The following is a 26,127-nucleotide window of genomic DNA, read 5'->3' as shown; positions in this document are numbered from 1 at the left end:
ATACTGGCAAAAATCCAATCTAGCATAAACCAATAATCATGTATGCCATTCAATGTTTAACTTATTATTTCAATATTTAGTTCCCTGTCTTACAAATACATGTACAGAACTTCTGCATACGGGCAGGCTTAGTGAACTGCATACTTGACTGGATCAAGCTAAAAATATTTATGTACCTATATATACATAGATGTATGTATATACACATATATATGTGTGTATATATATGCCTTTGTAGATTATATATGAAAACTCATTCCAGTTACAATTTCAGTAAGCGTAAACTGGGCCCTCAGTGAAGATGGAATGGCAAGGATGTTTAGACTTTTCACAAACCAAAATAAACCACACCGATGGTTGGCATTATCCATATTTCTGATTTAGAACCCAGCTCTTTTAGGATGAACGAACTAATGAATTTATGACTCGTGCGATCAGGTTTGCTGTACCATATCTTTCGCATTATTAAGGACATATTATTATGGCTTGTTTTCACAGTTGGCGCTATTTGTTTAACTTATTGATTAGTATAACTTTCATTAAAGTTTATGAGTATTTGGAGGATGTGAAGAGATTTAGAATTTTATTGCTGCTTCAAGATGATTAATAAGTTGGACTCTTGTTTTCTTCTAAGTTAGAACAGAATTATCTTGCTAAGTTATCAAACTCTGCGTCACTTTATATGCATTTTATATTCACTAGTTCCTTTAATGGTTGCTTTTAGGGGAAATCCAAGTTGAATCCTGACTATGAAAATCTAATTTCTGGGAAGTTCTCAAAGACCATTTGAGAACTCTCAGATTAAGAAAGAATATTTTAATTAAACTCTTTTCCCATGTCCACCATTCATAAGAACTCCATATAGCACTAAGGGATCTTCCTAGAAACAACCAGAAGTTGATTTTGAAACAGTTTACCATTAATGTTTAAGCTTACAATATACAAGGGAGGAACCCTTTTAATTATAAAAATCTTGTAAAATTTTGGTGTTGGTGATTATTCCCAGAGAGTGAACAAAAGTTGAAATTAAAAAGAAGTAAGCACAGAATAATTACCAGAGCTAGGAAAGGGTTAGAGTTATTTCTGGTAGGTTTTAGAAAGATAAAATACATACAATTATAGTGTAGCTAGACATCTATGCTAAAATCAAGACTCCACCAAAGTGCTCAGGCTTATTGAATTTTCTTAAGTCTTCTCTTTTCTAGGCAGGCATGTACTGAATAAGAATACACTTAGTTAATATAAGAATTAAACGCATGCAAAACTGATTTATCTGGGCAGACACAGCATTACTAGTGTCCTTAAACTGACACGCATTCTGAAGTGTTACATATAATTGGGACCTTACAAAAGAATATTAGGAGGTATAGGAAAAAAAACTCAACAAAAGAACTGAAAAAAGGGAAAGAGGACCCTTGAGTCAAATGTACATATATTTAAAGAAACAATAAAGATATTTCACATTTTTTAACATTCTTTCTGCTACTCTCTCTAGAGGAGGTTCAGATTTTTCAGGTAGGGGTAAAAGACTATTTGTAGCTGTCTCTTGCTATATAATTTATTGAAAAACACTAAAAACCAGTTAAAGGTCATTACAGGAGAACATATATACTGAATAGAATAAGTCACATAAGAAGAAACAATTTTTTTGACTCATGTATAATATAATCTTAAACTACTGGAGGTTGACTTAGCTATCGTCTGCATAACGTCCCAGCACGTTATGGAAATATATCCTACAGGTTTCAGAAAGACTTATTTTTTTGATGTATGATTTCAATATGTCCTTTATGTATAAAGATACAATAAGGATTGTCTTCTAAAATTAGCTTCTAGTTTTTTATTTCTTCTAACTGTTATTCCTCAGGCACTAGTTCATACTTACAAAATATCATTTGTCGAGAAGTTTCAGAAGCTTTCCAAACTTTCAAAATTTAGGCATCTCCAAGGAGGAAAGGAATTTGGAAAAAATTTCCTGAATTTCATTAGGGTTTCTCAATTAAGCACATGATACTCTTAATGAAGCCAATGAAAGTCTCATTCTCTGTCCTGTGGCCCATTTTTTTCATCCTGCTCTCAGTTAACAGTGTAGATTTATGAAAACATGCATCTCCAATGGTGAACAAAGCCATCCTATAATTACTATGAAACAAGTCAACTGAACAATACAAAATATGGCAGTCAAATGAAAAATGCACTGCTGCATATATATATTAGATTAGTATTTAAAATGTTAGCCCTTGTCTAAATAAAGCTCTAATTTTACTTTTCCTTGGACAGCCATGTCATGGGGATAAGCCCTGAAAGCCATCTGTTTTGAGAAATAAAGTCAATTTCTAAGCTCTTTCCAGGTTTCCCACCATCCTCCAAATGCTGAGGTCATTATTCATTATTGTTTTCAAGGAGAGTAGCTTTTAACAGATGTATAAACACTTACTGTAATCTTATTTGCTAGCAATAGAGATAAGTAGCACAAATTTTACTCTTGAGTTACACTCTTGTATTTCTTGTGCTCAGTCTCTTGTTAAGCAATCACAGAATGCATTATTACAGAACTAGACAGAAGATACGTAAATGAGATAGTAAATTTTACCCATTAATATATTTATATTATTTATTACTTTTTGGTCAAAATAGTAGTTAAAAGAGTTTTGAAATTATTTTGGAGCCGGTCAGGAAATTACACCTTCCCCATGGAAATGTTAATGAAAAATTAGTATTCCAGGTTTCCATCATTCCTCTGCTAATACTGGGAGGAGGGCAGAAGGAGAAAAAGTTGTCAATGAGGGAAGGCAATTAACATAAAATGAGGTTTAGTTGAAATCTAATTTTTACCAGAATGTTTTCTCAACAGAAGAATGGTCTATCAGCTCTAGTGCTGAGAAAATAGCACAAATTTTACACAAACTACTAAAAGAGAATGAAGACTAAGCTAATTACTATAAATCAACTATAAAGTGCCAAGAAGCTTCCAGTCATTTAGAAACAGTTCTTACTCACGCTTTGGGGTTAGCATATCCCAGCTGTAATTTACCATTGAAATGATATACAGATGCCAGTAATTCCAGGATTAGGCACAGTCTCTGAACAAGAACATCAGGGAATACAATTTATTATTGCATTCGATAGCCAAATTTAGAAAGGTTTTTTCTGGCAGTTATAGCTTCTTTAAATTAGGAATACTCCTTGTGGTTGGACTGTCCCCAGGAAACTTAGTAATTGCTTGCCTTATATGACTATTATCATCTTCTTGTTGATGGAAACCCATTGAGCCACCTAATTCAACAAAATTGCGACAACAATCAAGAAAACTTACCAGATGCGATGGGGAATATACTATACAGCTTTTTTGCAATCTCCCCACTGTTGGTCAACAAATTATATATATTTGACAACACAGTTTCCTTGGTAAGAAAGTGCAAGCATGATGGCATTCTTCAAGTTGCTACACAAAAGTGAATCAAGGATAGGGAAGGATGGGAAATGGGATTATGATATGATTTTGATTTCAAAATCTCCATAGAATGAACAATAATAAACATTTCCTTCTGTAGGATGAGGAAAATTACATAAGTAACATCACCATATTTGATTAGGAAATGATCTAGAATACCAGAAATCTTTCAGGAGCTTGGTCCAATCAACTAGATGATAGATACCCTAAGAAATGACAGCAGAAGGCAGCAACATTATTATGTTATTAAACTCCTTTCAGCAAATGTATCTAAGCACAAAAAAAGCCAATAGATCTCCCTCTTGCTCTAATGCAGTCAAAGAATTAGGGTCAATTCTTCATTTAGCAATAACAGTAACTACTACAAAAATATTGTAGGGAAAATATACTTCAAATGTATAGTATATGAATGTTTGCCTTTACAGCAGCCCTGATGAGATAACAGCATATTGAAAGTGAGTTACATCAGCACGGAATCTCATGGGTTTTGTTTTCAAATACTTTTGTTTTACATTTTGTTTTCCCTTCTGGCTGAGAACTCACAAGCTTGGTTTCTCTTGGCTTGTCTTTTAAATAATCTTACTTTCTACAGCTATGTATTTCCTTTACCTTTCATGTAGCTATAAAATACTTATTTCAACAGGTGAGACACATTCCAGCTTGCAGGTGTCCCAACACAGATCCCACCAGTGCTGGCTACAAAGGCCACAATTATATGTGGGTCACACGTGAGCCTCCCAGAACAGGATCAAAGGCCAGGAGTAGTTTTCACACCTGGAAGGAAAACATGTGTGAAAAGTAACTTTACGTAGCTCTATCGGAAGGTATTTCACGTGTTAGCAGCACAGGCTTGATACATCACTTCTATATAATACAATTTCTTTTTTAAATACAAACTATTTTGTTGGAGCTGACAGCAGTGCAAGGAGAAACCTATAGAGCAAAACGGGTAAACAACGCCCTTTCCAAAAGGAAACAGTGTCAAAGTGACAGGGGACAGAGGTGCAGCACAGGGCGGAGAGAAGAGGCAGAAGAAGAGCAGCAGGCAGCAGCAGTCTCTAGGGGAAATGAGACCACAGGAAAATTGAGACTCACTGCTAGAAAGTTCCTCTATGAACTTTAAGAATAAGTGATTGTCATTCTGAGATGTTATTTCTCTTATACTTTCCTTCCAGAAACAGCATCCAAATCCACACATCCAGATAAGTAGATACGTTTTTTTCTTGGCTTCTTGTCCGGACACATTATTATATTTTGGGTATTTGGACCAGAGCTTCCCAGATACACATAATTTTCAAATGTGGAGTTTTATTTCAAGCATAACTTCATTATATATATTTAAAAATTAGTTTAACCAGTTAGAAATTGAAACTCTTATAACCTACGTATTTCATAATAACCTTTGTTACTTGGATTCTAAAAGGAGCAGTTAAAAGAATGATTTCCTCAGGAAAAAGTCGCCATACCATATCGCTGCCAACTGCCAAACAGACTGCACCTGCCTCCAATACCCACTGAGTTTTGGCCATCGTCAAAGTAAACAGGCAACGGGTCTGATTTGATAGAGCGGTTCCCATGCCTGTAAAATCTCATCAGATTCTAGTTCATCTCAGCAACCCTCCCCCTCTCCACCCTCCAGCAATCAAATCCCCATGTTTTAGCTTTCCGCAATGAATCCAGTGCAAATACTCACAAATTACTGGAATTACACAGCTCTGATGCCTATTGCAATTCACGTCTGTCATTATTCGGGGGGAGATTTGTGCTTTTTGTAGTTTTGGTAATAATTACGTAGTCCTGAGGAAAGGCAGCTGCGTGCTGGCACTCAGACCCACCGTCAGTCCAGCTCCTTGCTGGTGTTAGCGCACAATGTGTCAGGGTCATGGTACAAAGTGAAGTTGCCTCATTAGCATCTCTTGACTGAAGAGGGATAAAACTTAAAATGAATCCATCTGTTTTCAGTGCTGCTTTGTTTATACTTTCTAATGCTGGGTTTTGGCAGGCCCAGGCACTATTTATTCATCACTGTTGTCACTTATCCATTCATCTAGCCACAGAATTTTTGAATAGGAGTGTTCACTTAGGCAAAATTTTCTCTGCATATTTGTTTGTCGTTTTGGATACAAGTGCCAAATATTTATTTGAAAGTGAAATCCTGAACAGCAGTCATGTGAAAGAGAAGAGACTGGGAGGGAAAGGGAATAAGGTATGTTTGATGGCACTCAAACTGTAGTTTCTGTCAACAGATCCCACTTTTCTCCTGTGTGATGATCTTTCTTTGCTGTACTGGGAACCTCTCCCTTATGCTAGGAAAGAGCAAGACATCTTGGCACCTGTTCGCAATTTGCATGTTTGGCAGTGGTTTTTATTCTTAGACGTATGCAAACCTCTCCTATGATCTGCAGAAAGGAATCCCTTTGAGACGCTAATCAAGGAAGAAGAGAATTACAAGGCGGATGGACACACATAAAATAGTGGAAAGAACTCTGGCAGAAACCTGGAAAGGAACTGTGCATTATGAAAGGGCAAGCAAAGGGGTAGTACGTACGTTACATAATCTCTCCGCAAAGGCGGAGAAGAGTAGTGGTGGTAAGCACGTGCTGAAAAAAGGATTTCCAGAGGTTGCAGAGAAATGATTGCATCCGTTCAGGGCTTCAGTGACTTCTCAGGGTGCAGATGACTGTTTCAACCATAGTCATTAGGGTTAGTGTGTACAGAAAGCATGACTTTATTATCTAATAAAAAATATCTAAACAGATAATGGAATTGCTGAAATGACAGTTAAAAGCTCTTCATTCACCAATTGCATGCTGAACTTCCCCCCCCCCCCCCCCCCCCCCCCGAAAGTCCTCATCATGCAAAGGTCAGAGGGGACAAAGTAATAAGGAAAGATTAAAATAAAAAAATGATTCTGTACCCTTTAGAAGTCGCAAAGTCCTTATGAGATGTTGTTTGATTTAAAGTCTGAGGTGTCTGAGCCTAAATATTTGTTTATTTAGATATACCTGACACTTCAGCTTGCAAAAACGTACCTATTTCTGTGAATATTTTAATAACTGTAGACAAAAACTTCACTAGAGCTGTAGACCACAGTTCTTTAACTTCTCTATGGCATTAACCCCCTTAAAGCTGAATCTCTGCTGACCGCAGTAAATCTACTGTTCTTATATGCAATGAAGTTAGGCAAGAATCACTCAGAGGGGAATATCATTAGTAATAAGTCATATCATGCTCAGCAGAAAAAATGTTGTATGTATGATATTTTCTATCATGCAGAATTTGGGGACTGGGAGATTTTGGCTGGCAGGAAAAAACACTCCTTATTTTTAAGTAAACTTTTATTTATATAACTTCTACTCAAATCAGAGATCATTTCAATGCATCTGTGAAACTCCGTATCACTGATGTAGTTGCAGAGATTCGGAAATGGAGTCTTTTATTATGCCTTACTAAATAGTTGTAGCTGGATCATCTAGTAACTAGACAAGACGTAATGAATGTATTCATGTTTGAAAAATCACAAGAAGTGGGAAGTTACTTGTTGCAAAAGTAAGGTACTGTGACTAGAAATCAACTTGAAAGTAACAGGATAAGGGTTAGAATGAGTTCATTTAAATAAAATAGCATAGTGAATAATCTTTCACTTGCAGAAGGATGCATACAGGCATTATATAATGCATACATTTTTCAGTTTTACTTATATACAAATGAGAAGTTGCAGAATCAAAACATGGTTATTTAAAGAATTGTAACTAAAAATCACATCTACGTAAGAAACTAATTTAATTCTGGGGAAAATATTTTCAGTGTCATCACAGCACTTCAGAGATCACAAGCACGTTATCTGAGTTATTGGAATCCTCATCTTGAAATGAAGCTGCTCCAGTGTCTCGGAAGCCACAGCGTTTGGGCAAGAAGAAAGTTGCATTACATTTATGCTAACTTTGACTTTGTTGGGATATTACCGTATTTGGACCAATAGGTCTTCTCCATTGTGTGGCATAACCCCCTTGAAGCTTTCCCATCAGCTAAACAGACAAGGGCTGGCAGGAAGAAGAATAAAGGATTGGCCTTGATCGTATTTTCTCAAACATTTGAAGATTAGTCCATCTAATAGCTGACAAATGTTTCCCTCTTTGCTGGAGAGACTCCAACTCTTCCACTTAGAAGCCTATGATAATTTCTAGTTTTGTCTTTTTAGAAAACAATTTATATAACAGAAATAAAATAAAAAAAAATCACTTCCCCTAAGCTCCCTCAATCCTTTTCTCAAAGTAAAATTTTTGATTTATTCAACTAGGAGCTCTAGAGGGCCATTCAATTCCATATTACAAAGCATTTTGCCTGTTGGTAAAGTAGCATCTCTCTATAGCTGCTTTTAGCATTCTAGCTGTATTGAACAATAATGCAATATTAAGATTGCAAGATGAAGAACTCAGACAAAAATGTAGAAAGCCAAAAAAAACCAAACCACCAAACCCCAAACCAAAGGAAATAAAATGCTGCTCCTCAGATTTCATCTAAGCCAGTTGAGTGGTCTCACATACCCCATTGTAAACCTTAGGAGTCAAAAACATGTAGAGAATAGTCTCTCTGGCCTGAGACACTAGTCAAAATTCACAGCTTTGAGAGATTCTTTATATTCAAGGAAGAATTTGAGGGTTATGATACACTTTGCAAAATGCCCCCAACCCTTTTTCTCCTGGCTTTCTACTTTCACCACAGAGAGTTAGCGGGTGATAACTGGGCTCTTTGTTTACGGCAGCCTGTAAAGCTCTACACAGACTGTAGATCCATCCCCGCAGCACTTTTTGTTACATTAAGGGCAGCTGATCATCCCTCCAGCTGAGCTTCTAAATGTACTTTTTGCCCATTAGTTGGCTTTAATGCAAACTCCAGTTCTCTTTGCATCTGGTTTGCTGTTGTCAACCATTTCTGCCTTCAGTATAGCACTGCTGCTTGTAGGCAGTCCGGCTCAGTTCAGTTACTGTTCTTTTAACAGGCATTTAAAACATCTATATTGTTACAGTGGTACATAGTAAAATAGTATATGAAATGGATGAGTTTAGGGCTCAGCAGTATTTTATTAATGAGCACGTTCATTAAGTTTGATCTACTGTTAAACTAATAAGAGACAGCAATTTAAAACTGAGTCAACAAAGAGCTATAATGAACAATTAGACTTAGAAATTACCTGGCTTTCCATTCACTACCCCTTTAAAGTACCAAATTTCACATTGAAAAAGGTAACCCATGTGTTCACCAGATCCATGCAATTGTTATGGAGACTTTCAAACATTTGGATTCTCCATTATTAATACATAGCACAGCTGAGCATATTGTAAGACCTAAATCTAATCATTGGGTGTAGCTTGAGCACAGTACCCGGAAATTGTGAATCTGTTTTAGTTTCTCTGTATAGTCTCAGCACTTAATATGAGGTCTACCCCATTTTCCTACCTGTTAGACAAAGATGGTTTGGCTTGGTGCACAGGGGATTGTGAAGGGTCGTCATTTCATTTTTCAATGTCTTTGGAGATACCTGTAGATTGGTATCTTTGGTTGGTGAACCATCTTATTCGTGCTTCCCTGTCAATGGAGAACCTGGGCTAAGCCTTCATTCCTTGAAGAAATAAGGTGATACTAAAGATTACAATTTTCAGCATTCAATTGACATTGGCTCTCCCCACAGCAAATCCTTTCATTATCTTAGAACCATGGTAATGTTTGAAGTTCTCTCTGTTTTACTTAAATCCCAACTAGACACTTTGTGGGTCAGACACAGCTTTTTTTTTCCAGAGAGAGAACTCACATTTTTCTTTCAATTTCTGAAAAACTCTAAGGGAAACCTAATTTCTAGCTACACCACTTCTCAAATGTAAATTACATTTTGGATCTTACTGACTCCCACCTCCGTGCTCTGAGACTTCTCTTCACAGCCACTGCCTTTCTTAACTCATTTTATTAAGTCTTTCAAATTTAAATCAAAGAAAAACATGGTTTCTGTGCCTTGGATGCTGACGTTTGTTTCTGACACAGATGGAGGGACATTTCCACTTTAAAATTATAGATATAGATAATCTTATAAAGGAGCGCCAGCTCTTGCTTCCTACCAGTAGAAGCATCATTTTGACTGTACACAAACAAAACTAGAAGATCACTGGTTCAGACAGACAGGCCAAGCAGGCCCTGCTTGCAAATGTATCTTTTTATTTTGAAGGAAGGGAGTAGCACACTGGAGTTATATTAAGTTTCTGCATACTAATGTGCCCTCACCTTCACTCTCCCACATACTTTTGGAACACTCATTTCGTATTTCAGCATACCTCCTAAAAAAATCACAGATATGTCTGCGTAAGCTAATTTTGAAATGGAATGAGATAAAAGGGTTGAGAAGTTGTGTCAGAAAAGCAGTCTTCATATCAGGCCGAATTTCTAACTGTGCTTCAAGCCTCAGGAGGTCTCCATGGAGGAGAGGCACAGGAGCCAGGGTTGATATTGTTGCTTGGCACATACAAGACTGATAATGTTAAGGATTAAGTTGAAGTTATGCATAATATCCACAAGGTTTTCTGTGTTAAGAGAGACTTATTAAGCATTTGCTGAAAACACGGCTAAGAGGGGTGTGTTTGAAGGGGTCCTTCTAAGCGAAGAGGCAGGTCAGTAGGCTTTAAGCTTTCCCTTCTATGGAGAATGACAGAGAATGATAATTCCCGGAGATAAAATCAAAGTCTTGGACAATTTTTGGTACAACATAGATCAGGTGACCCCTTGCATAAAGGCCTACACATCAGGGAACTGCAGGAGTGGGTTTGCCCCATGAGGAGGGACAAGAGGGGAGCCAAGGGCCACCCATGCTGATGGTGCAGTTCAACAGGGCCAGGGTGGTGACACAGGCAGGTCCCATCAACAGCCCCAGACAAGGCAAGGTAACGAGTCAGGTCTGGGATCCACCCAGGAGACAGAAACACCTGTCACATAAGTCTGAGGCGCACTTCGGAGTCAGGGCCAGAGGCAGGCTGCCTGCAGCATGGGCTCAGGGTCCATCCAGGGAGGTTTAGCAGAAAATCAGAGCAGCAAGAGGCAGGGTTGGGCCCAGGCACCCCTGCAACATGGCACAGCCAAGCTGAAATAGGGCTTCTGGGACCGTGGGCACAGTGTTGGTCCCAGATGAGACTGGTCAAGGCCATTGTCATAGGATTGTAGAATAGTTTGGGTTGGAAAGGAACTTTAAATATCATATAATTCATCCCCCCTGCCATGAGCAGCAACATTTTTCACTAGATCAGGTTGCTCAAAGTCCCATCCAACCTGACCTTGAACACTTCCAGGGATGGGGTGTCCACAACTTCCCTGGACAACATGTTCCAGTGTCTCACCACCCTCATAGAGAAGAACTTCCTACTTTAATCTAAATCGAGTCTTTTTTAGTTTAAACCATTCCTCCTTGTCCTGTCACTACAAGCTCTGGTAAAAAGTCTCCAACTTTCTTACAGGGTTGGAACTAGATGATCTTTAAGGTCCCTTCCAACCCAACCATTCTATGATTCCACAAGCCCCCCTTAAAGTATTGAAAGGCTGCAATGGAGCCTCTTCTTCAGGCTGAACTACCCCAACCCTCTTATTCTTTCTTCATAGGAAAGGCATTTCAGCCCTCTGATCATTTTCATAGACCTCCTCTGCACCTGCTCCAACAGGTCCATGTCTTTTTTGTAATGGGGACCCCAGAGCTTGATGCAGTACTCCAGGTGGGGTCTCACAAGAATGGAGCAGCCCAGGGTAGGATTGGCTGCATGCACACATTGCTGGCTCATATCTAATTTTTCATCTACTAGTATCCCCAAGTTCTTCTTTGTAGGGCTGCTCTCAATTCATCCACAGCCCAGTCTGTACTGAGACTGGTGATTGCCCTGCCTCAGGTGCAGGATTTTGCACTTGGCCTTGTTGAACTTCATAAGGTTCACATGGGCTCAATCCTCAAGGTCCCTCTGGATGGCATCCTTTCCCTCAAGCATACCAACTGCGCCACTCATTAAGGTCTATTAGTGCCCTCAGGTCCTGGTACTGTGTAAAACACTATATATAGCTTTGCTTTGTTGACTATAGTATTTTATAAATTGGGATCCGAGACCCAGAGCATAGGGCTTACATCCAAATAAGGGCTCTGGCAACTAAATAGGACTTTGGCATACTTTGGGCCAAGGACTGATGTTTTCACACTGCCTGCTGTAACCTTCAAGGTAGTAGATCAAAGGTTTTATATCAAGTAACCATTACCAACCTCCAAATCCTCTCACTTAACCACTCTATCTCTCTCTGAGCTCTCTATTTATCCTTCTTACCAACATTAAAACCAGCATCATGTAGAAATGAAAGTCACATCTTAAATCTCTTGGTTGAGTTGCAGCCTACATCATGTAGGCCACAGACCACATTATGGGAACCACTGCTTTAAGAGCCTAAAGGTCTGTAGATACATGAATTTTCACTAGTTCTTAAGTGCCTAACTGTGGGCTACTGTCTATACCCAGGACTTCATCTATATTTGGAAGTCTCAACAGCACCTGTATATGTCCAGCCAGCATGTAGCCTTGTCTCCATCCCTGTTTTGGCCTCTTCCTGCTGCTCCTGCTTTGACTCCCTGGATGGACCCAGACCTGCTTCATCACCTGCTATCCCTGGGGCTGTCAATGGACCCCAGTCTCAGCCCCCAGTCCCTCCCTCATCATGTTTAGCCCTATGGGACTGCACTTGTCAGTGAGGACATGGCCTGTGTAGGGGCTGCCCTTGGTTCCCAGCTTGTCCCCTCCTCATGGGGCAGCCCACTCACACTGCTCCCTGACAGTAATTTAGGAATCCACTCTAGTGAGAGTTTCAGCCTGTAAATCCCAGGTTGACAGGACACCTCACAGCTGACTGGGGTGGCATTAATCTCCCAAGAGGAACAGGACTCAGGAGTTATCCTGAAGGCAGCTTCTATTTCCAGTGCAGACAATACCTATTTGTCCTTACGAATCCTGTGTTGTATGAACTAACTCCCTATGTGCGGTGTAAGGAGCTAAGTAGCCTAAGTGGAAGGTCTAGGTTCTCCTTTGGAACTGGGCTCCTTTGTAGGTCTAGCCTGATTTACCTGGCCCATGCACACACAGCCTCTGACAGGGCAAAGCCCAACTACTCAAACACCCTATCTTATGGAATATAAATAATAAATCTGCATGTGATATACTTACAGATCCATTACTTCTGGAGAAGGGCTCCTGCAAACACTGTCCTCCAAATGCCCATTGGAACACTAAAAATTCATTTACCCATTAATGCATTAAGAGAAAAATGCATTTAAGAAAAAAATTTCTCCATCATGCTGTCTTTTGCATCCTTTGCCAGCAGTGAAATGATCTCATCCTTATGCTTACCTTGAAGGCACGCAAACTTCACAGGTTTTGCACAGTTATTCTGAGATTAAATTTAGCTGCTCAGGTCTAGAATTTTAATCTGTGTAACCTGCTCCGGCATCGTTGATCTACTCTGTTTTTCTCATTTGATTTGATCCCTAGACTAAGTGCCAATGAATTTTTTTTTTTTTTTTTTTTTTTTTTTTTTTTTTTTTTTACATGAGCTCAACCAGTTATAGCTGTTCTCCAGATTCTTTTCTTGGTGGGTGTGTATTTTGACCCTGTTTGATATGGTACCACAGCTTTATCACGTAGGATCAATCTTCCTCAGTTAGCTCATGTGGGAAGTCTCACTTTGAAGTCACTGAAACTGATTGTGTGTGTAAAGTAAGCATGATACAATATATGTAATCCAAAGGTACTTAATGTGCAGTAAGCTGTCCTACTTTTGGTAGAATTGTCCTACTTTTCAGTAAGGCAGTTTGCTTTCTTCCTCTATAATAAATTGGCCAAATATCCTACTTTTTGACATTACATCTTACTTTTCTTTCCTTGGGGGAAAATAAGGAAGGTAAAGCATACAGGGAACGCACAGAACATTTTTTCCAGGCTATTGCGTAGCGTTCCTTCTGTATTTCTCATTTTTTTTGGTTCTATCAACATTCATCTCAGCACTAGAAAATATAACATTAAGAGCAGACCTTGCTTCAGTCATGCCTTGCATTTGAATAAACCAATCAAAGCACTTTTTAGAAATTTATTAAGCCAAATTAAGCTCAGGACAGGTACAGACATATGTAAGCTTGACTTATTACTGCAGCAAGAAAGGTTAAAGGATTTTCTGGTGGTCATACTAGTCAGTCATAGAAACAAAAATCACAGATCAAAATTACTATGCTGTTCCTTTTCTTTATTGCCTCTATTTCATGATTATTTTTGTTTGTTTCAAGAGCCAAAATGACACGGTGCAATGTTTACTGTAATGTCCATTGGGGTTTTGTATATTGAGGGGAGACTTTTGTAACTAATACAGTAAAAAGAAACCAATCAGGCCATAAATAGGAAAAAAATATTAGCTAATCACAGTTAACCACATAGTTAAACCATCAGGAATGTGTTTCTATTCCAAAGTATGCACATATCATAGATTAATTATAAAAATTACTCAAATTACTAGTAGTTGTGATGAGAACAAGGTGTTTACAAAGTTAACCTGATTATAACACAAGGGTTGAACATTTTTGTAACTTCTCCCTGGTACTCCACCTCTATTCTTTTAATTCTGGATTCCTAAAGTTTAGCTTTGTTTCCAAAACCAACCTTCTTTTTTTTTTTTTTTTTTTTTTTAACACATCCTCAAAGTTGATATTAAATCTATTGAGCCTATTACCCAGAAAGGGTGGCCCCAAATGACCTTTTAGCTGACAGACCTTTCATCATTCCCTCCACTTACACACCTGCACATTCCTCCTTCCTGTTCCCTCACACCATGAAATGGTCCTCACTAGGGTCCTTCTTCCACACCTGCCTGAGACATATGCTGATACCCCTCTTACTGTTCAGCTATATATAGTGTCTGAATTACTGTATGTGATGACATCATCTTTGCAAAGATAATGAATTATCTAGAACATGTGGTAAAATTAACACAAAATTTTTGCCCATCTTTACAGTGAGCATTTTTCCTGAAATTGTATCAGTTATAGATATGACAGCTGAATTTAAAGGATTCGAATGAAACTGAGGGCTGGTTTGGTCTTTCTTGGTTGCAGTATACAAGAAAATTCCTTGTCTCATTTCTCATCTGTATCTGGATCAGGAATTTTCATCATTCCTCTTTCAGTCTGAATTATGAGAGTTCTCTTTGCTGAGTATTATGGAGAAAAGGAGAACATACATGTGAGGACAGACACACCGATGTAAGAAACTCAGATATGCATCTTTAGAGTGTAGAATTCTGGATGCTGAAGCTAAGGGCTTAATCATCACTCAGCAATGACCTCTCCTCCCAGAATTTAAGCTAGTATCTCTTCACATGACAAAAATTTGCTACAAACAGAGGAAGGAGGACTCCAGAATATTATAACATGATGCAGAGAAGTAAAATGAACAATGTTTGCGCAATTCTGACACTAACCTCTGCCAAAACCACACTGCTGCAACTATAATTGTCTTCAATGTATACAACAGATTTATGAAGACAAATGAATATACTGAAATGTTCAATAAACAAAGCAACAAAAAAAAGCAATGAGAGCTTGGAAAAATCCAGCTGGGAGCATGTCCCTTTTCTAATTTCTTTGCATATAAATTTACCAAGTGCCAACCTTAATTTTTTCCTCCCAGTTTTACTAAGCTAATTCCAATGCCTGAGAAAGGTGCCAGGTTGATGTCTGTTGTTTTTAAAGCTCATTTATTGTCCATTTCTTAGTAATGAACAATAGCCAGGGAAGAGTTTTCCCATCCTAGATCAGCAGTGTATTGCAATTGTGGGCAAGAAGGATCTGGTTAAGAGATAACTGTCTGAATTCTTTTGAATGCTCTCTTTACAGAGGCTTACTATGAGCAGAAATTTTAATTAGCTTATTTGCTCATTGATTTCTGTATAGCAAATGCTGCTTATTATAGAATCGTTGATACCTAGGCACATTTACAACAAAACAGGCTAGCAAACCTATTTCACAAAGATCCAGAGCCATCATGAGAAAATGAAAAGTCCAGCTACCAAAGAATTGGGCCGCATGCGAACAGCTGATCTGTATCACACTCTTCATGGCTTTGTATCATATTCTCAATTCCCTTAGGCAGTCTGACATGATTTCTAAGCAACCTGACTGAACTATTTGCTGCTTTGGAGACTTCTGTTGGGATGCTTCATTAAAAGTACATCAAGCAAGCGATGAATTCTTATCCATGAGCTACATCCTTTGTCCTTGATAACGACTAAATTTTGCACGCTCACTAGAAGAATAGAGTAGCCTTTTACCCTTTGTTTTGCTCTCTAGGGCCACAGTAAAATTACATACAGGAACATTCTTCCTAGCAGAATCTTTCCCTCAGCTGTCTTAATTAAATTGTACCCCCACCAATTGCTGAGATCTTGTCAACCATTTTGGTGTAGCAAAGCAAGTGGTAACTGAAGCATTCGTACAAACTCATTGAAATCCCCATTTCTCAGCAGGACTTCATGTAGAGATTCAGCCCAAAGTTCAAAAGAAGGTTGCACACATAGATGATGATCAATTATTCACTCATGAGTAATCAACCTATTTCTCTAACAGAGATTAACATATATTCTAATAATGCACGATTACTATTAATTAGCCTTTAGCCCTCACTATATTGTTGGTGAGCCCCATTAAAGACAAAATGTGTGACTAGATACGACTTAACATACTAGTGCCCTCTACTGCACGTATTCAGAGAAAAGGGCTACTGCAGTCAGCAACAGGGGAGCTCAAGGCCAGCTGTTTCATTTATGTCTACAGACAGGACTTTGTTCACTAACCTGAATCCCTCTAATTCAGCCCAAGCCGCCTCCATTATGAGTTCAGCCTCGTGTTTCACAGGCCTGTGTCAGCCAGAAATAATTGTGCCTGCAAAATGAGTGATGGGAGCCATCCGCAGCAAGCACACGTGGGGACCAGATCTGTGTCATTGAACTGCCTTTCACCCTAAAGGACTCTTCTCTTAAAAAAAAAAAACCCTGCATTTGAGGGTGCTTGGCATAAACAGGCACCTCCCAGCTCTTCCAATGACTGGTCAGAGGAGGGGTTTCGCAAAGCCCTTCACAACACTACTCAAATCCCACAGAAACAATGTGGCTTCCCTACCCTGACTGGGAATCCCCGGCAGTCCTTGGTAGCACAGTGGGTGCTGGGAGTGCTCCAGGGTTGCTGGGTGTGTTAACAGACCCTATTGTACCCTGGTACAGTGGGGCTTCCCAGGGGATCCACCTGCCTCTGGTACTCCATACTCGTATTCTCTGGGATTCTCTCTTGAATCCTACCGCATCAGGGGACACCTGAAAGCCTTAGCCAGAAACTCCAAAATGGTTGCACACCTCATCTCCTGTGCTGTCTGTATACCTGGCATAGTCACCACAGTATTGTCACAAGGAAAGCATCTGCAGCAACACTGTCTCCCTAACACAGTAGGCCTAACTGCTTTTACACCCCCTTGCACTTAGCAGAGCCCCTGCCATATATTTATCTTGACAGCCACTATCAAAAAACTGCTACAGAAAAAGAAAGATACTATAAATGAGCCATTCCTATTCACAAAAGTGGCAGTACAGGCTTGCCAAATGCTTTCGATCCCACTAGCCTCCCTCCCCCCTGCCCCGTTTTGTCAGTAATCTGAGAAATGAGGTGAGTCATTCAGGCAGCTTGCAAAAAATTGACCAACACCTTGCAGTTTTGGCACCACGTTTGAAAGAATTTATCTAGGAATGGATAACTGAAAGGAGCCAGAATAAACGTAGGTGGAAGTAGCTGCTTTTACAGACTCCCTTCCCTAGTTTCACAGAAGACATGCACGTTCAGGCCGCCAAACAGAAATCCAGCTGCGTTGTCTGCTCCCTTCCCACAGATGTAGGGGTGCCCCAAAAGGTTCCTCATCTAAAGCCCAGAAGTTAGCAGTATAGATGATAACTGCAAAACTAGCAGTTTTGTGGCAGCTGTTGTTTTTCCTTACACCTCCCAAACTTGGCTTCTTGCTCAGCAGTTAAGCTCCCGCTTCTCTACTAGGAGCGTTTTGATGGCTGAACAGGAACTCTGTAGCTGATCGCTGCCATCCCACTTATGCCATACCTGATCTCAGCTTCATTTGGGGTTTGGCTAAGTTCTAATTCAAGCTCTCTTGTGGTCCTTAACAGACTTATAATATATGTGGCAACATTAGGATCGTTCCTGATTTTTTTCCCCCTAGTTTTGTCTTTGCTGCTGGCTTCCTGTACTCCTGACAACTTCAGTTGTTTCTTCTTCTTTGCTTCCTAGAAAAGGCTCCTGCATAGCATACGTGCAGTTAAGCTACAGAGGTGTACCATGTGATCGTTGCATATTACAAATTTAAAGGACCTCCTGAGGGTGTCAAAGATTAATTGCTACTGCAGAATTTACCAGAAAGTACTGTTACAGAGGTACACATCTCTTGCTATTAAAACACTTTCATACCAGAAGAAATACTTAAGGACTACATTGTCAAAAAGCAAAGGAGTATACAGTGCTGAATTTCTCCAGGCACACAAGACTCTAGCAGCAGAGTTGCTTCCAGAGAAGCAACCATTTTTACTGAAATTTGGAAAAAGGGGGTGCGGGGAGAAATCTATCTATATATTGTCTGACTTCCTCTAACCACCTATCAGTAGCCTAGTCAACATAGTATATACTCAGACTTTGTACTTTTTGTTCTCCTTCAGCAGGAAACCAGTTTTTAAAACCTATCACTTTTCCAGAAGAGACTTCAGATTTATAAAACACTGTGAAATCCTCAGATGAAAAAACAAAGCACCTTATAAAGGCTTCTGTGAATCTTGAAGCCTTATATCATTCACTTAGCAGGGTTGTGTCTTTTGTGATCATGAAGTGACGAAAGCTCATTGCAAGTTTCATTTGTCCAGAAGGCCTAGAGCCAGATGCCACAGGCGACAAAGTGTTCGCGCTTGGTGGGGAAGATGCTCAGGGGTTGTTCAAGAGACGCGCTGCACCAGCCTAGAAGTGCTCCAAGGGAAGCCTGGCAGCAGTTTCAAACTACTCCTCTCAGTGAAACCTTGAGACAAAAAAAAAAAGGTGCTTCTGCTTAGGATTTCCCTGTTAGTGCAATGGGGACCGGTTTGCATCCTTTGAGCAAGCTCTTTCTGAACCCAAACTGGCTAAGTTGAACAAGTCCTCTATTTTACTTTTTATTCCCCTACCAAATAGTAACGTTAAGTGTTGGCCTACACACGATGCATTTGTCAGCAAGGTCTTCAGGAAGAGAACCTGCTATTTTACGTTGCTATTCAGTAGGGAATACTGTCCTCTTACTTCAGTGAGACTACTTTTGGGTGAAAGACAAAATCCATAACTGCACTTAAGCTTCTAACTCCTCTTAATGGTGCTATCTAACTGGCCTTCAAAACCTGATCCCTGGGAATATTACCATGTAAAAGCATCAGGGTACTAACCAAGGATTCCTTTCTGCCATAGTTACTCCTGTAACTATGCATCTCTAACTTTCTCATGCCGTAAGTTTCTATTTGATGCGGACAAGGCTTGCTATATCTATTATTATATATCTCTCAGATCCAGCTAACTAGTGAGGCAAACAGTAAAAAGGCTGCAATTAAAGGGTTGGCATCTGCAAATGTTATCAATCATGCAGTGACTGATAATTGCAGTGATTGTTAACACAATCTTTCCTCTACACCAAAATGACTGTAGTATGTCTACAGATATCACACTTCCAATAATAATCACTTTATAGAGGCTCTTAGCTGGTTTTTTACTTGGTTTTCCTGCATAAAATTCATTAAAAGCTGGGCTCATTTCTTGGAAGTATTTTATCTTACTGACAAAAATAAAGTAAAACATAATAAAAATAAACCAAGAATATATTCATGCAACACTCTGTAACTGTATAAACTATACTTCTTTTGAAAGTGTGACTAGAGCAAAGAGAAGAGATCACAATTCAGTTTGGCATATAAAGAGTACATGTTTATAATTTTGAAAACTGTTGCGTAAGTTAAATGAGACTCAAGATAACACCACAGTTAAAATGCACCCAAAATAGCCACTAATCCTTCATTTTGAACATGTGTTTAAATAGACAAGGTAGATAATGTGATACTTCTTATTGGAACAATAATATTTTAGAACGTTCAAGACTGAGGGCCCAGAAGTTCCTCTTCTGGATGTATTATTATGTAAAGATTAGATTAATTATTCTTTTTTCAATAAAAGCTATCATGTTATCTGGAGTCTTAAATTGACAATTCTTGCTCTTGGAAGAATACAGCTACAAATATCCTTTGCATACTGACAGATATTAAAAATTTCCATTATTTTGACTAAACCTCACAGTATTTAAATCATCTCTTTGATAAAACAGTGGTGAAGTATACCTAAAAGGCAATTTTACACAAAGATTCAAGGCTGATTCTGAGTCAGTCAGATCCACAGCTAGCAAAACACTCTGCTAAAATCCAAGAGAAATTAATGCCTGATTTTTCTTTGTCAGAAATTCAGAATACAACTCAATTGATTTTCTAAAACTTTGTAGTTCATTTTTCTGTTTAAAATTAAACTCCATCTTTGTTAACCAATAAATCCAGAAAAAAGGCCAGGATGGGTGCATGGGAGAAGTGCAGCAGAAGTTTTGGCTTGCTATGAGTGTGTCTTTTGCCAAACTACAATTTTGAGTTTGATGCACAAATCCCTGGAATTTGAAGACTGCTGATCTACTAATTAGAGTACTTGGTAGACTACAATCTCCTACTACTATCTCCTTAATGAGCAGGTCTAGGCCCGAGAATGCAGGAGCTTTGATACTCCTCTGTAGGTTCACTGTGGATTTCACTTCCTCTCCAGGCCCCAGAGTTTGGGATCAAAGATGTATTTGAATTCCCATACACTGAAAACTTAACTGACTGACTAAAGGGGTTAGCTCACAGGTTTTATTCTACAGGATAGAAAATGGCCTTAAAAGTTCAGTCCAGCTATTTACAAATCTGCTAATGTTACCAGTGGATGAGGTAGGTCATAAGAACTTGGCAAGCACGTTGATTTCAATAATTATCAGGCTAGATAATCCACCAGCTAAATCATCAGTAAGAATTATAGGATTGAACTTTATGGCTTTTGCTTGAAGGTGCTATTGTGAGAAGAGGCTTTAGTGTTGCAAGTTATAGGCATATTTTAGCTCAGCTATGCTCATGCTAGGTTCACTTTCGAGAGGGAACTGTATACAAAGGCATGTGGCAATAGGACAAGGGGGAATGGTTTTAAACTGAAAGAGGGTAGATGTAGATTAGATATAAGGAAAAAATTCTTTACAGTGAGGGTGGTGAAACACTAGAACAGGTTGCCCAGAGAGGTTGTAGATACCCCCCTCCCTGGAAGTGTTCAAGGCCAGATTGGACGGGTTTTGGTCAACGTGGTCTAGTGGAGGATGTCCCTGCCCATGGCAGAGAGGTTGGAACTAGATGCTCTTTAAGGTCCCTTCCAACCCAAACCATTCTGTGATTCTATGACTTGTTTATACAAGGAGATAGAACTATGTGGTACAACTAACAGCCTAACAGGGTTACATTAAATATTTCAATAAAATTATCCTATGAGACTGCATTCAATTCTTCAAGACAAAAAAATTTCAGCTCCGGCTCTGCTAAGGTGCTTGCTCTTGTAAAAAGTTCCAGCCATGTGGCAACAAGGTATTTGTCTTTCCAAGTATGCTCTTATGAGAAATGTACAGCATGGTGTTGAAGAGTTTGACGGTACAAACACATCAGAACTCTTTCCTCACCATTCAAACCACAGAGTAATTTAGCTATGTAAAAAGGCCAGACACATTATGATAATAGAGTCCTAAAAGGAACATGGCCAAACCACACTTGATTTTGATTCAGCTAAGCTAATCTAGAACTTCCTCAGTATCCTTCATGACATGGTATAAAAGACAGCAAAACTTGAAGAGAGGAACAAGGAAGAAAAGTTCTTACATAAAATCGTAGTCCAGAGATGCTAGGAACAATGTTTAGATGACATGTAAGAAGAAAGTAATTTCTTCTGTAATTTTTTTAAATTGACCTTATAAATTTGGTTTTCAGTCGAAGTAACAAAGGGAACCCAGGAGGAACTTTTATGTATACACATATTCATGCAATGTTTGCCCTTTGTTGGGTAGTTGGGGCACTTTTAGTGGCCCTAGATGGATCTTGATGAAGGATTGGCAGTAAGTTCAAATGCAGTAACTACTATAACCATGCCGAGGAGGAGGAGGATGGTGTTTCCCCAAGCTGTGAATAGCAGTAATTCTTTAGTGCCATGACAAATAAGTTGCTTTTACAGAACCTTTGTACTCTCAAAATCAGAACAATGGCAGCAACCAAGCCAATAGGAAGACATGTGAATGGAAACTTTTAACTGTAACCTTTATTCATTTCAAAATATTCTGACAACAATTATGTTCTGTAAGGAGTGGGAAAGTTTTATCATTGTCTTGTTTTAGCTCCAGGGGATGGATTAGAGCCTTAAACTTTGGGCTGGGAGAACATCAAGCCTCCTTCCTGGAACTGGGAGTCCATCTCTCGGCAAAGTCAACTCAAATTCTCATTCTTTAAGAGTAAATGGGAGAGGTGACATGCCTGCAGGCACAGGGAAAACAGTTAACATTACTGTGCAAGCATCACTGCAATTGTGGCTGAAGAGGGTTGGGAATTAAGTTCTCATTGGGTTTTCCTATGCTTTATTTCCTTTTTTATGTCCTTTTGACACATAGCGCTTTAGGGTGAAAAAAGAACAAATTCCACCTTGGGCCGCTAGCTAGGTTGGACCTGTTGAAGCCACCACATCAGGCTTCTGCCACACAGAATTGTAGGGTTATCCTATCGGTCGTCATTTATGCGGACCAACTCACTGGGGGCATTGGGACACACTGCCATTAAAATTAATGCATATTTGCTAACAAAGGTAACCACCACCATTCAGGGGTTGACTGCAGTGCTTTCTCATGAGAGGAGCACCTCTGGGAGGAACAGACCTCTCCCATGCTCCTAAGCTGAGGGAGCTCTGCTGCTGTGTGTCCCAGGCTTGGCTAGGCCTGCCACCCTCTTTTTTTGTGGTTGTGGTCTCTTCAGCTATCTGGACAGATACTACTAATCAAGTTTTCCACCCCAGCCCCATTTTTAGCAGCCAGATAGGAAATCAGCAAACATCCAGGAACTAGAGGAATAGCAGCACTGCCAGTGCCTTTTACTCATATAAATAAGAGCATAAAAAACAGAGTCTCAGGTTACAAATTGAAGCATGATATGGCCACCATCTTTTGTAGAGCTAGATAAGTAGCAAAATCTCTATTCGTTTTTGGGGATTAAAAAGGAGAGAACAAACAGACTCACAGTTTTTCCTTCCTCTCGGGGTCTAATGAAATGATCAAATATGATGAGTCATTCAGCAAGAACTTCATACTACAGTTCTTTTAACTTCAGTGAAATTTCCACTAATATGGTAAAGTCTTTAGTCCTTTGGACCATTGTTTTACTGGAGCTAAAAGCACTTAAAATGGCTGAAAGAACATATGAAATTTATGGACAGGATGTAGCCTCTGGCTTGCTTTCACTTCTTTTCTTTTTCCAATTGTAAGTCCACTGTCCTGCTTTTATCATCCTGTATCTTCACAAAAAAATGTGGGTGATTTTTTAACTTCTACTCTATTCTTTGCTTCCAGCATTTTCACTAACAGCACATTCCTGTGTTTACTGTCCTTATAGGAAGTAGCTCTTTCTCTCAAGTCCCAGTCTCTTAGCTTCTTAGTCTTTATTGCTTTCACATTCATCACTAGGTGTTGAGAAAAGACACTAACACACTCAAAAAGAAAAGATAATTGCCTCTACTTCCCTTTCATTAATCCTTTGGGCTTCAGCTGGACTTCCTTCCTCAGCTGCTACTGTCACTGAGGTGAAGTGCACAAATATAAAGGCACAGAAATGAGGATTTCAGAATGTTTAAAAAAAACCCAAATAAACCCTAAACCACTTTTAAACTTCCTTCAGATTTCATAACCCTTTCTTAGAAACTGACTTTAAATACAGTGTTAATTTTATTGCACAGCTCTATACTTCCCTATAAGGATCAAGCTGTACTGAGTTTGGACTTTTGCTGCCAAAGAGAGTATTGTTTTGCAATTTAATATTTTGGTAGTTTGTACTGACCTTGCATATCATGATCAATAGAAACACCATTTCACTTTTGCATATATTTCAGTTCACAGACTCTTATCAGATATATAATGCTTACTGACACAAAGCCTTTTATTACAAGCTGTCCAAGTGAACCAGCTTTCAAAGGTTGCGTCACTCGTCCTCAAAGTCATGATCACACTAAAGTGGATTGTAAAGCAGATAACTGAGGTGCCCTGTTGTTTAAAAAGTATTCTTTACAAATGCATCTCTGCAAGTTTAATAAAATGCAGATTACTCATTTCAAGCCACAGCTTCTCTGAGAAGGCAAATAATCAAGAAATACATTATGCCTATTATTAATACATTATGAGGATTAAGTCTAACCTATTAATTGCACCTACAATATTGCAGAGTTAATACTCTTCAACATAAAATGCCATGAAATGATATTGAATGCTCAATGATGCTCAAATATAAATTAGTGGACTGCAGTCAATGGAACTACTTCATGGGAAATGGGTGTAGGATTTGCATGGCAGGTTTCTTGGGTACTGTCCTGGTTTCAGCTGAGAGGATTGATTTTTCTTCATAGTTCCTAGTGTGGGGATACGTTTTGGATTTGTGCTGGAGACAGCATTGATAATATAGAGATGTTTTTGTTCTATGGACCTATTGTTGAGCAGTGTTTACACGGGGCCAAGGCCTTTTCTGCTTCTTGCGCTGCCCTGCCAGCGGGATGGCTGGGGGTGCACAAGGAGTTGGGAGGAGACACAGACAGGACAGCTGACCCAAACTGACCAAAGGGATATTCCATACCATATGACATCATGCTCAGTTTATAAGGAGCTTGGAGGAAGAGGGGGGGGGGGGGGGGGGGGGGGGGGCACGGCGGCGTTCAGAGCAATGGCGTTTGTCTTCCCAAGTAACCGTTACACATGACAGAGCCCTGCTTTCCTGGAGATGGCTGAACACCTGCCTGCCCATGGGAAGTGGGGAATGAATTCCTTGCTTTGCTTTGCTTGTGCACGCGGCTTTTGCTTTACCTATTAAACTGTCTTTATCTCAGCCCACGAGTTTTCTCACTTTAACTCTTCCAATTCTCTTTCCCGTCCCGATGGGGGGGAGTGAACGAGCGGCTGCGTGGTACTCAGCTGCCGGCTGGGGTAAAACCACGACAGGTACACATACAGGACGCCTCATCTGCCCTCTCCAGCCTGGAGCGCAAGAAATATTTCAATAAAACTTCACATTGCTGTGATCTCACACACTGTGGAGAACTGCTAGTTTAACTCACTAGTCTACTGAGTTAACTAATTTACGATATTCCAGTGTCTGAAAGTGCCCTCCAGAATTTCCACATGCCATCATCTGGGAGTGCCCAAGATGCTGACCCATCATCCTTCATTTAGCCTCGTGACTCCCATCTCCTTTGTTTGCATTTCTGATGATAATATGAATCTTTAGGTGGACTTCGACCTTTTGACTTCTCTCTTGAGCAACAGTACAGGATCCAATTCTTCCACTAGTTACATGCAAACAATCCTGTTGATATCAGAAAGGCTTACTCTAGAGTTTATGGGAAAAGACTGCTAAATCTGACCCTTAATCTAATCGGCATTGTAGAATAGTTCAAACAAAAAAAAGCGCAATATAAAACAGATTCAACTGTAAGTTGCTAACAGTTACCACTAGCAGGAAAAGATGGCTTTATCCTGGAAGGCAAATGAAACCACCTGACATCAGACAAAGAACAGTTCACAGGTCCTCATCACCATGACACTGAAAAGCGTATCAGAGCATTAGCCTGGCATTCTCTATAAGAACTGGCAGTAGTAAGCGTAGTAGAGCTACATTATAATCAATAGCTCAGGCTGGTATGATCACCTTTTGCTAAGTGTGTTTGCAAAGTGCAGTAGAAGTTAATATTCAGTGAAAGTTCAATAGCCACCATACATTAAGCATATTAGTCCACAGCAGGAGATTTTCCTGTTGTTTTGCAAATATGCACACTGAGAACACAAGATAGCTAATGACAGCCATGTGCTATTGCACATTTTAATCTAGGCCATCATTGTACAGCGGATGCAGCAGAGGCTGAACCTGTGCTGCTCCCTTCATGTAATTCACCATTAACAACAATTATCTTTCCCATATAAGCAGTACAGTGAGAGTCCTGAAGCCTCTCATGCTGATGCATGAGCCCGATTTGCGGTATCACAGTGCCATGCTGTGAAACCAGTGATGTGCACAAGTGCAGATGCATGGAAGAGCAGCACACAGCTGACAGGGCATCCACCAGTCCAAGCAGATATCACTGGAAGAGGTATCCTCAGATTTTGAGCACCAAATGGATGTTCTGAATTTCCAAAGCTGGAAACAAAGAAAGCTGCAGGTTACAC

General features: G+C 39.5%; 1 long non-coding RNA gene across 3 annotated transcripts in view; it reads right to left on the bottom strand.

Moving 5' to 3' along the window:
- The window catches only part of LOC142602566 (uncharacterized), a 46,752-nt gene that overhangs the window by 12,771 nt on the left and 7,854 nt on the right, over positions 1-26,127 (bottom strand). For 2 of the 3 annotated variants that reach the window (XR_012836317.1, XR_012836315.1), the window contains one exon: positions 2,495-4,228. This is a non-coding gene — a long non-coding RNA (uncharacterized LOC142602566). Of the gene's footprint in view, positions 1-2,494; positions 4,229-8,914; positions 9,033-26,127 lie in introns of those variants that run through there. The other variant, XR_012836319.1, reaches the window with a different exon arrangement.

The sequence above is a fragment of the Balearica regulorum genome, chromosome 1 (genome assembly GCF_011004875.1).
Source record: "Balearica regulorum gibbericeps isolate bBalReg1 chromosome 1, bBalReg1.pri, whole genome shotgun sequence".
NCBI classification, from domain to species: Eukaryota; Metazoa; Chordata; class Aves; order Gruiformes; family Gruidae; genus Balearica; species Balearica regulorum.
Note: the sequence above shows the minus strand (reverse complement) of the source record. Positions and strands in the feature narration are given on the sequence as shown.